The 13,037-nt window shown below is 42.6% G+C and overlaps 1 protein-coding gene across 5 annotated transcripts in view; it reads right to left on the bottom strand.

The window, feature by feature from the left end:
• shank3a (SH3 and multiple ankyrin repeat domains 3a) overlaps positions 1–13,037 on the bottom strand; it is a 453,580-nt gene that overhangs the window by 417,532 nt on the left and 23,011 nt on the right. For all 5 annotated transcript variants that reach the window (XR_013962530.1, XM_080737440.1, XM_080737438.1 and 2 more), the window contains exon 2: positions 3,222–3,292. The gene's annotated coding sequence lies outside the window, so the exon portion shown is untranslated. The remainder of the gene's footprint in view (positions 1–3,221; positions 3,293–13,037) is intronic.

Consider the following 13,037-nt stretch of genomic DNA (forward strand, 5'->3'; position numbering starts at 1 on the left):
AGTGAAAACAGCAGATCTACAAGCACACAACGCCTCACGTTGCGAGGCGTTGTGTGCTTGTAGATCGGCTGTTTTCACTAGTTTAAATCATTTTTAAAATGATAAATACAAAACAAACGGTTTTGGACATACAAGGTTTTCACCCGACAACAACGAAATATAACTCATGTTCAGTAATTGGCCCACTGGGTTGTCACTTGTCATGATCTGAAATGGCAAATCTTTGAGTAGCAGCAGCGCTAGAGAGAGATCTCTCTCTATAGCGCGCAATGAGGGCCTCTCCAACTCTTTTTCCCGGGCTGAATCAGGGGCCCAGCACGTCCCTGCACTGGATACTGTTGTACGACTAAGAATAAATCAGGCTTAAAGCTTGGCCAATGGCACAAGCTGCCACGGTGGTATTGCATTACAGGGAATAGAAACATGGAGCACCCAGCGGATGAGACTTCCTCACGGGAAGAAGATGCAACTTCATCTCCTTCCTCTAGTGAGGTTTGAATAAGCAAAGTAATCAGGCTATGTTGGGTCATCAGCACCAAAGAGACACACCTGATCCTACAGTATAGTGCAGGGTTCCCCAATAGGCGGCCCGCGGGCCATTTGCGGTCCGTGGGGGGCTACTGTCAGGCCCCCACCAACCCCAGTAATAATGGTGTTATAAGAGCAGCAACAACTCTAGTATATCGTTGTTGTCGGGTGGAAACCTTGTATCTCTTTTTGTATGTTCTTTTGCAAAGTAAAGCCTTGCTTCATCATACAAGGCCGTCGTACAAAAGTAGTGAAAACAGCAGATCTACAAGCACACAGTGCTTGTAGATCGGCTGTTTTCACTAGTTTAAATCATTTTTAAAATGATAAATGCAAAACAAACAGTTTTGGACATACAAGATTATCTGAACTGTATATAACGACAATATCTGAACTGTCGCTGGAGTAGTGGGAACGCCACCGTCGCCCCCTGCAATGTTGTGGCCCTCGGCTTGGTACCCTAGACATAATTCGGCCCTTGGGGAAAAGCTAATTGGGGAACCCTGGTATAGTGTCTTAGTTCAACATTTCAAAGCAAGTGTGCATTTAGGAGAATGAAACCTGTCTATCCCAAATGCACACTTTGTGTTTGTCTTTGTGTTTGAATTGCATTCATTCTTCTGTAGTCAGTGTACCCGTATTTTTGTAAACAATGTATTTTGTTAGACTCTTCAGATCTCGTGTGTCTGCTGTGTAGGCCAAGGCAGAGGCCTACACAGAGGCACAGCTATACTTAATTTGTATTGGGATGAGTCAATAATGCTTCCCTTTGCAAGCCAGTAGACAGTGAAGTCAGCAAAGCATATAACCTGCCCACGTGACTGTACAAATAAAGTTAATATACTGTACAAGTAAGCATGACCACAGACCCATACATAAACAAGTGCAAGTGCACACACACACACACACACACACACACACACACACACACACACACACCCACACCCACACCCACACCCACACACACTATCAGCATCATCGTCAATCAACATATCACTATGGGGCAGATTAAACGAGAGAGAGAGAGAGAGAGAGAGAGAGAGAGAGAGAGAGAGAGAGAGAGAGAGAGAGAGAGAGAGAGAGAGAGAGAAACAACAGACATACAGAAAGTAAGAGAGATAGAGTGAGTGCAGGTTATGGGGGGTATAGAGATAATGGGAGCGGAGGTTCCTCATCACCAGCCATGAAACAGAGTCTGATTACAGTCATTATTATTTATGATGACTGGGTCTTGATTAATAATTTAAATAATCAAGTTGAAAGGTCTAACTAGGCGGAGTGGAATGCTCATTTGCACTGTTTCCTCTGGCTATGCAATGTTTTACACACTGTAACAAAGGGTAAAAAGAAGGTGCCTTTTTTTGTTTCAGACAATCACACAAATCAGAGTTGATGCTTTTAATGACAAATCACATTAACTTTTGCCAATGACTGATTCAATTATACATGAGTGTTCATGTTTCTCTGCAAATGTAGTATTGTTGCATAGGAGGGTGCTTGAGGCGATTGTCTTGGATATGTGGCGTTCTCTTTTGAAATGATTGTGTGTGTGTGTGTGTGTGTGTGTGTGTGTGTGTGTGTGTGTGTGTGTGTGTGTGTGTGTGTGTGTGTGTGTGTGTGTGTGTGTGTGTGTGTGTGTGTGTGTGTGTGTGTGTGTGTGTTAGAGAGAGAGAGAGAGAGAGATAGAGAGAGAGAGATTCTCTCTGTTCTCTGAAGGATCATCACACTAGCTGGTTAATCGTGGCGCCCCCTTGTTAGCCTCATTAAGCTGAATCCTCGTTTTGTTAATTGACATAAAAACAAACACTTGCATGAGAAAACAATAACTGACAATTATCCACTGTCCCCTTTAGTCTCTCTCTCTATCTCTCTCTCTGTATGTGCTGTACTGGATTTCTCTCGTGTTTGGGCCATTGCCAGCAACAGAGACGCACTTCAAGCTTTTACATTTATTTTTTATTCATCCCAATTACTTATTCATCTGTCAGCTCATGAGAAGCAATGCCTTACTGCTGCCTTTCATGTGCCTGCATCATGGTGCAGTCTTCCCACCATATGCTTAACTGAGCATGAGCCCAGATGTGCAGGTGAGAAGTTACATAGATCATTTTCAACCATGGTGAGTTCTTACTGACTATGTTACTTTCACAAAGAATGCACTCTGGTGTCTTGCGTCAAAAGAGAATGGATAGTGGCATCCTGCCTAGTCCTTCTTAGTGGCAGGAAGGATTAGTGTGTAACTGTTCTCCAACAAGGCTGTCAGATTCAACCGTTGTAGCCTACACGTCGGGTGCATGTTATTGTTCCGACGCGCATTCGCCCCAGCACACGTAGCCTCATACTGTAGTTGGATTAACGAGACGTCGGACTGACGTGTGCCCCCCGTGCACGTCCTGCCAAAATGCTCTTAATCAAGAAGACGAGCCCCAGCTTGCTCGCACAATCGCACATGTTAAATTGTTCTGGTTTAGAGTGTCTGCTAAATACCAAAAAATCAAATGTCATGCAAACACAGACTCCAGTCTTTACGCCGTTTTGTCACAGTTGGTAGAACATTAAGTGGGGCCAATTCACTTCACAGCATAGCATGCAAAATATGTTGTGGAAATGAATTTGCTACAGTAGAAACGAGACAAGCACCTAGGAGACTTTGCTGTGGGTCAATACATTAAGTGCTGGTTGTGTTGACTTACCCTCAGGGTTGAATGTGGGCCCAGCATATGGCGGAAGGAGACACAATAACCATGGACACCCGGCAGCATTTCTGAGAAGAGATAAAGGAAGTGTTTGTAAGAGGACATCACATTGCACCTAACATGGCTAGCAATCCTAGTGGTAAACTGTTTTTTACCACTGGGATTGCTACTGCTGCTCCAATTACTACTACTGTCTACTACCATCCCTATTATCGCAATATTGAATCATGACCCCTGTATCGTGATTGTGATACCTACTGTATGGTATCATCAGATTCTTGCCAATACACAGCCCTATTGCTGACAGTATCACTGTGGTTGGTACGTGATTGTTTGTTCCCAGCACCAGTGAGCTTTGCTTTCCCTGTGGGGTCTGTTTTCCCTGGGGACTGAACAAAAACTACTACTAACTACTTTTCACATGAAGGCTGCCCGTAATGGACCAAATTCTCAGTCATACTCATATCTCAGTATTTATGCCAATTTCGATATTGATACAAAATACTATTTTACCATACAAATTTCATATTCAATATTTTAAGTGTTGCAACAGTGAAAACAAACAAAAAAACAGCATAATAATAATATCACTCTTGATTTTAAGTGGTATTGGGTTCCCACACTTGTTATTTGATATTCTTCTAAGTGTAGCAAAAGTGAAAAATAAGCATTCTTAAAAAAAAAATGTCTCTGAACGAAAGTAAAACATTTACTTTCCTAGGACGCACGCTGTTATTTTGAAGTGTCTACTCTCATTTGAATTAACACAAACATGCTAAGTCAAAGACAAGGCAAATCATTGGGTTAAATTTTGCCCATATATATACATATATATTTATAAATAAATATATGGGTGAAATTGAACTCGGTTGATCGCTACAGGCAACAATATATCTCAATACTGATATTGTGCATGGTCATACCGAGATAAAGATACGATAACGATACGTATATCTATTACAACTACATTCCTCCCTAACTACTTCTACTTGGCCTCTAACTAACCACATAATGTATGTCTATCAGCACAGTCAGGGACAAATGCACACCTTAAACAAACTGTACATAAGATATGCAGGGAGATTTGAGAGAAATACTCTCATCACTTGTAGTATTCAAACAAATATACTATATACTGTACACACAGGCCGTAGAGCCATGTTTGAGAAGTTGCCATGGAAACCATTGAGTGTAAAAGGACATGGAATGAGAAATGAAGTGAGATATCTTTTCTGTTTTTCTTCTTTTCTGCAAGACCTGCGATATCTCTCTCTCACACAACCTACTGGATGACAGCGCTGCACATATCAACACACAATCATAAACGCTCACAGACATAAATACAATCACTTATGCATGAATACACAGAGTACAGGCACACAACACATACAATGGGCAAATGCAGGCATACATTCGAACACATATATTCACATACAGTCACTCACAATCATGCACAGACACAAGACCAAACACACACACTTACACATATCTATACATACATTTCAGAAGTGACCAGACCGGTGCATTCGATCTACCCGGTGCATTCGACAACCCAAAGCAGTCCAATTGGCTAGGACTGATCACGTGGCACACGTGCCGACGTCCTCACGTCACACCAGCGCCATACGTGCAGACGTAAAGTCAACACAAGGCTAACAGTTAGCTAAACAAATGATGTACTCACGTTTGCATAGTCAATAGCACTACTGTCCACATTCCAGTACATTCCATGATTTAGGCACGAGTCCCGATCACATTTACATAATCTTCATGTATGTACATCCCATTACAGCAACGTAACGTTAGTCTTTTTAATTCGCGGAGTTCTTAACCAGTAGTGCGTCCGGCCGTCAAATATGTCCGACCGGAAACGTGCTGCGGCACAATAGTTCCGCCACAATAGTTCCCCCCCCAAAAAACTTTTTTTTTTTTTAAAAACTTTTTTTTTTCAAAAAACCTTTTTTTTTCAAAAAACTTTTTTTTTTCAAAAAACTTTTTTTTTTCAAAAAACTTTTTTTTTTTCAAAACACTTTTTTTTTTCAAAAAACTTTTTTTTTTTCAAAAAACCTTTTTTTTTTTTTACTTTTTTTTTTGCCATATGAGCTTTTCACGTTAACAACGAGGCGAGGGGGCGTAGATGTGAGCGGCGCGTAGCGCCGCGAACCTATAGTACTGTACATTACAAATAGTGTGTTCACTCAGAAACGGATATTGAGTTAGTCGAATGTGAGGGAACATACTGTACATATGGTGAGCTACAGAGTGTGTACTTTTTCCCTCCAACCGGATGTTTTAGTTTAGGGCTGTAGGGCCTTAGGTGAGGCAATAGGTTATCTCATTTAATTCTCCACTGTAGGCTGCCCCAACCAATAAACAAGTTGGATTGCAAATACAAGATGCTCTCCCTTGCAGCACTTACTCCAGGCTCCCCATCCCTTGTCGATCAAAAAACACACACTCACACAAACCCAACAGACTACGACACAGAAGTCAAAGTGGGACACTTAGCTTCTACTGGCAGGCTGTTTCATATCCTCTTGTTATCATGTCAAGACAAGTGGTAGGTAGTATGTACTGGAGCAATTAAATTGTCATTACTTTTTGTTACACAAATAAAGATCATTTCAATGTGTCTAGCGCGAATGCAGGTACAGTATAGACCGATTTCTGCGCTGCCAAGCGGCGACGCTTCGCACAGCGACACTGCAGCTACACGGCAGCTACGGACCTGGAAACAGATCTATAGAGGTCAATGTGTGCTGGGCAATCTACAATAATGTCAAGCATGAGTACAGGAGGGGTTGAGGTACCAAGGTGGTTCAATTGATCGGTCATGATTATTGTGACCAAAGAAATCGCGATTTACAATATTATTAGAGAGTGAATAAAAGACTGTATCGAGTACGTATATTATAAGTACCTTTTACCAATTATAGAGGGTTTAAATGGTACCGGATCAGCAGCTCGGCAAATAAAAGGTGAATTGATCCCAGTGCATGACGGAGGACGATATCACGATAAATTAAATCTCCACGATACGATTATCCTAAGTGTTTTTTTATCACGATAAACGATAATATTGCTTATCGTCCCATCCCTATTTGACTGTCAAAAATACCACACAATACACCTCTCAAAACCCCTTGGCTTTGATGTGAGGTCTTGATTTTATTCGCTCTCTCTTTCTGTGCAACCATTATGTCAGGATGCCCTGCTTTGACTTATTTAAATTCACATTATAACAATGATGTTTGCGGCTGTTTGCTTCTCTAGAAACTTGGTGAACTGTGATATGAAAAAGTGCTGTGCAAATAAGGCTTATCATATTGTTTTCCATTACAGGGAGGGAAAGAAAATTGGGGAACGCAGTGAGGCTAGTGAAGCTGCATTATAAATATTCAGAGGTATCCCACTCCCTCAGTATGGAATGTTCTGTTTTTGAATAGGGATGCATCGGGTCCCGATATGACTTAATTAATGTATCGGATATATATAATTATTAAATAAACAATATCCCACAATCTTATCCAGCAAACCTTTTTTGTCGCTCCTCCACTCTTGTCTCACGAGAGACAAGACTGCACGCTGTTATTTGAACTGACACCTATCCTACTAATAAATGGCTTGAAAGGTTTTTTTTTATACTTCCAGTGTAGCCTACTGTAAGTATCAGGTATCGGTATCTGGAAATATGAAGATTAATATATCATATCGGATCGAAATTGAAAAAAACCTGTATCGGTGCATCCCTATTATTGAACACGTGTTATATCCATATACATTTTCTCATGAAAGGTCGTGCACATGAAGACGGATATGAAATATGCGCACGCACGCGCGCACGGGCGCACGCGCACACGCACACAAACACACACACACACACACACACACACACACACACACACACACACACACACACACACACACACACACACACACACACACACACACACACACACACACAGTATACTGTGACATTTGAAGAGCCTCCAAGGAGACAGACGTCAAGAATAATTTTGGACAGGATCAATTCATCACATTTTGTCCATCAATGCCTGTGAAAGACACCGTCTGCCATCTACATTCTACAACGCTCTCAATAATCACTTATAAGTTCTTTAATTAAAGTATGATAGTTCTTAATGGATCATGTAAGAGTTGGCTGGACCCCTAAGGGGTCCTAAAAGTTACTACAGGGGATCTTTCAAATCTTTGTGTGATATAGAAACTTCTCCTCTATATTAACCACTTGCCAACAATAGCAGATCTAAAAGCTCACACCGCCTCGGCTATTTTAGGCAAAGGGGTTTGGTGCAGAGGGGAAAAATAGCAGACTATATACTGAGTGAAAGGTCAAGTTGACGGTTCAAGTGGTTAAATATCTGAAAACACAAATTGACATGAATCCAAAATAAACTGACGATTGTGCTGTCAAACGATTAAACAATATGGAATCTAAATGAAAAAAGGTTGTGGGGGCCCCTGCTTCATCTCTCTCTCAGGGTCCCTGGCCTGAAAACGTTGAAGACCCCTGATGTAGTGTAGTGTAGCCCAGGCAAAAATGGCAAAAACTAAGGAAATTAACAACCAAAATACTTAAGATTAGATACTGAAACAGGCTAAACACTAGCCTAGGTCCTGGCAGCTCTCAGTGGGTGTTATCTCCTTCCTAGCTGAAGCTCAACTGGGCTCAATATTTGGAAGCCTCCCTTTAATGCCAGCTGAGACATACGACAAGCAAATTAACAGTAATAATCAATTAATTCAAAGGTTAACTGCAACCCATGAATTATCTACACAATTACAATTACCTAATAAACATTTATAAGGCGCCCTTCACAAAACCCATCAATTTAACGTGTGATAAATACGGTAAGAACAAACACCCCTCCTCCTCTACAGTGCTTGGCACCCTCCAGTCTACAGAGAATGCCAGCGCTGCAGAGTAGAGAGACAGGTGAGCTGATTAACCATTTAACCTACACCATACTCTATAAAGAGAAAGGCTTAAAGTTGTACCATGTAACTTTTTTTATAAAACAAATCTTAAAATTGTCCTAACTGTTAAATCGCTAAAGTTTTAGAACACCCACTCCGTTATTTTCAGCTTCTGAAGCCTTCTCTTTATATGTTTTCTTCTTAGCAGTGACAGGGGCGGGATTTCGCGCCAAAATGACGTAATCTGCATCATCTGTATACGTTGTGTATACGTTGCCCAATCACATCGCCGATCATGCACACATGGTACACTACCGGCCAATCACAGCTTATCTGCTCTGGTCTCCAGGAAGCGCCTCCGCTTGGCTACAGTGTTTACCATGGTGAAGGATTTTAACCTCTTAATCCACAAATCCTGGCCAGAAAATTACGTTCTACCATGCGTTCTACCCCTCCACGGATTACTATCGGTCGCGGTGGTTTGCTGGCGCCGCTCCGGTGGTCCGCGGCGGTGGTCCGCGACGACTCCGGCCGAAAAACGGCCGAAAAAAGCAATACCGCTACTGACCACTAGTTGAGCAACTTACACAGTATAGCTTTAAAAACATTCAAATGCATTGGGAAATACAGAGATGTTATGCTCAACAAGCAACACTAATGTCCATGAATGAACAAAGTAACGCTTCCCAACAGCCACTTCCAAGCCAGCTGGATGTTAATTAATTAAAAGGAAGCAGCTGTGTATACGTGTCCATGCAGTGTGCCTGCCATGTCCCTGGTGTGTGTACAGTATGTGTGCATGCGTGAGTGCAGTGTGTGAGTGTGTGACGTACTGTGCATTTGTGTCTACACTAGTATTTTACTTTGTATGTCTGTCTGTTTGTACTGCATATTTGTAGATTGTAGTATGTATATGTAGTAGACGATTTTTTGCATTTTTCTTGTGTGTGTGCTACTGTGCTTGCATCCATGCTGTACATCTATCTTATTTGAACATGTGTGTCAACATTTATCCGCCTCTCAGACGGCCATCACAGAAGCCCTGCGTCGTGACTCGTGCTGGTCGGTCCTTCATGGTGAAATAGCTACTGTAATTAAGGCTTAAAGCGGGTCCCAGCAGTCCAATGCATCAAAGACAACCAATTAGCAACTGTCCACAGGATGGAGGGATGGGGAGAGAGGATGAGAAGCTCAGTTCTCTATCCTTTTAACTGGAGTTTTGTTTGACTATGGGACCATGCTACTTTCATTATGGATTAACCTAACCACGGTTTGATTAACTTGCCCGGGCTTTTGGCAAGTTTTGTCGGTTAGACTGCCTGATCAACATAAAAAAAATCCCCTTTGTTTTTTTCATTCCAGCCTGGATGTGGTCCTGGACAGTCAGCTGTCTTCAAAGCAGTGAAAGCACACACTTTACAACATAAGACCCTTTCTCACCCAGGAGTCTCCCATCTCCTTATCCAGGCCTCAGTCATCTCCAAGCTTCACTATTGCAACTCCATCCTTATTGGCCTCCTGGCATGCTCACTGAAGCCCCTCCAATGATCCCGAATGCTGCAGCAGCACACCTACCCAGTAGTGTTCAACCTCCCATCTCACCCCTTTCCCATTCCTTTCACTGGCTTCCAGTTGCTGCCCATATGAAATACTGGTGTTGGCCTACAAGGCAACCAAAAGCATGACACCCCCATACCTTCAAGACATTATCCAACCCTACAACCCTTCACACTCGCTTTGATCAGCAAGATGTTTGCTCCCAAACTGTGGCATACACTCCAGCTTGCAGTCAGAATTGCAGACAAACTCCTGAATTCTTTACCATAGTCTGAAAGGGATCCCTGGCTAATATGACAAATATGCCTTATTACATTATAATTGTCCTCTATAACTACAATTTCTTCTCGAAATAGCTAATCTTTCACTCAATAGGGCATATGCCTGTCGCAAGTTGATGATGTCATAAAACCATGTGTGATCTATCCTTATGGAATTCATGGCATGCATGTGAAAACGGGCATTTCCCCGAATGAGTGAAAGATTAGCTATTTCTAGAAGAGATAAAATATTTGTTTTTAATTTCATATTGTAGTTATAGAGGACAATTATAATGTATTAAGGCATATTTGTCGTATTAGCCAGGGATCCTTTGAAGACTCGCCTCTTCAGAGTCCACCTACCGTCCTTGAGCACCTACCCGTTCTTGAGCGGGTTGTCAAGAAAGCACAACAACGCCTCTACTTTCTCAGGAAGCTGAAGAAGGCTGGGATGGGCCCCAAAGTCCTAAGAGCTTTCTACAGAGGCACCACAGAGAGCATCCTGACTGGCTGCTTCACTGCCTGGTACGGCGGCTGCACAGACCTAAACCGCAAGGCCCTGCAGAGGGTCGTGCGGACAGCCGAACGCATCAGCGGATGCGATCTCCCCCCAATCCAAGCCCTGTACAATGAACGCTGTGTCAAAAAAGCCCAGGGAATCATCAAAGATCTACACCATCCCAACCACAGTCTGTTCAAGATGTTGCCGCATGGCAAACGACTACGCAGTCTCAAAGCTACTAGCAACAGACTGCAAAAAAGCAAACAGGCACATGAACAATCTGTCAAAGACGAGAACAGTCCAGGGCAAAAGGAATCGCTAGCCGATCTTGTCACCTTTTTCCGCCTGACACTAATTTACTATGCAGATACTGTACAGGTGTAATAGTATGTTGTTACAGTACTTTTTCTCCTGTTTTTGTTACTCAGATTAGCTTTTCTTGACCACAAATGTTAAGAATGTTTTAGATGCATGTGGTTTGGTCAGATGCTAGGATCATTGTTTATCTGGTATGCTAGTTGCTTTGAGGCCCTACAATGTTCTCTATATGCACTCTACTTGTATGACTATTTTTACCCTGTTGTTTGCGAACTGGAGTTCATGCTTGCTTACTCTGATCTTGCACTAACTTGTAAGTTGTCTTAAATAAATGCCTAAAGTGTAATTCTATTTTCTCTCTCTCTCTCTCTCTCTCTCTCTCTCTCTCTCTCTCTCTCTCTCTCTCTCTCTCTCTCTCTCTCTCTCTCTCTCTCTCTCTCTCTCTCTCTCTCTCTCTCTCTCTCTCTCTCTCTCTCTCTCTCTCTCCCCGTCTCTCTTTCCCTCAACCCCTACTTTCAGCTTTTCCTCGCTGCAGAAAGAACTTTTCTAGGTCGCTATGGTAACTTCGGTTTCCTGCCAAATGCACCAGACTTGATATTCTTCCTTTTTTCTCCCTTCCCTCTTTTTCCATCTCGCTTCCTTCTCCTCACCAGTCACATTTCTGAGTGCTTCGTTCTGCAAAAAATTATATTGAAGTACAATATATATACAGGCCTATATATATTTATATACTGTATATATAGTTCAGTGGAGAGAGGAAGGATGGAAGCGGTGAGTATTAGTAGTATTAGTCCCATTAATCACATAACCAGCCTTCTTTGGTCTGGGCCAGAGTTGTAGAAGAGAGAGTTACGTCACTTACGTCGACTCCCATAGTAAGCGTGGAAAGCCTATATATTTACTCTATGGTGGGAAGCTAACTTAGCCTAGCTTACTGGAGCCTGTTCTCATTCTTAGCGAGCCTCTGCCCCGTCCGCCCCCATTCATTTTGTCACTCGCTGGTAAGTAGACTAAATTACGACTTTTTCACTCTTTTAAAAATGTTTTCTACCTTAGCGAGGCCCGTGAATGCGTTACAATGGTGAAAAAGACGTGATTTGGTCTACTTCCAGCGATTTTAAATGCCTCGGCTAGAATGGGGGCGGACGGGGCAGAGGCTCGCTAGGAATGAGAACGGCTCCATGCGAAGCCACTTCCGGTCTGCGGCGAGTTCAAAGCGTGACGCCACTCTCTTATATATCGCTCTGGTCTGGGCGAGAGGGCTGATAAAAAGGGGAGACAAGCGTGTGCTGATTGGCCAGCTGTTGTATAACCCCTAGAGCTGATACAGAAACTGACCAATCAACACAAACTACAGCTGCAGCTTCCCTTGGGGTTCACACACTGAGGTCTAGAGCTTCAGCCACAATGCTCAGCAAGATTAAACTAAGGAATCCATCATGTGAAACGTCGTGGACGAAACTCTGACACAACACAGTGGCTCTTTCAGATAGTGTGATAGAGGAAAAAACAAATTACAGCCATCAGCACAGATTCAGAACGGTACTTTCTCTTTGTAAAGGTAGTAAAACACAAACATGCGCACACAGGCACGCACACACACAGACTTTAAACACGTGGATTTTGCATGCGCTGCAACATTTAATTACCTGTGCTAATGGGTGTAATTGTGTCAGATGTTCGGGGACCTGAGCACCAGTCAAAGTGTGATTATTGAGATGTTCCTCTCCACTGGGTTTTTTCTCAGGGAACAAGGACATGAAGGATCCTCCAGGGTCACTTCTCCAATGGGGAAATCAAACTCGCAAAACCTGCCCCTCCCTCCATACCAGCTGAAGGTAATGCCACTGATTGTCTAGGGACTCCATGCAGTGCAATTTCCACTTTATTTCCACACCAAAATCAGCTCAGCAGAGCAGAGAGACCCTTTCTTTCTTTTTTTAAGCAAGGTTTTTTTTTCAGCATCCGGGAATACAGCGGCGGACAGGTGGACGGAGGAACCACACACACACACACACACACACACACACACACACACACACACACACACACACACACACACACACACACACACACACACACACACACACACACACACACACACACACACACACACACACACACACACTCTAACGATAGCTACATGCCAATTTAAGCACTGAAAGTAGTCTAGTCTATATGATAATCAATGCCAAATTGCAAATTATTTTGTAAAAAGGCTAGAATGAACATGAACTG

Source organism: Nannobrachium achirus, assembly GCF_963921795.1.
Source record: "Nannobrachium achirus genome assembly, chromosome: 11".
Lineage (NCBI taxonomy): Eukaryota > Metazoa > Chordata > Actinopteri > Myctophiformes > Myctophidae > Nannobrachium > Nannobrachium achirus.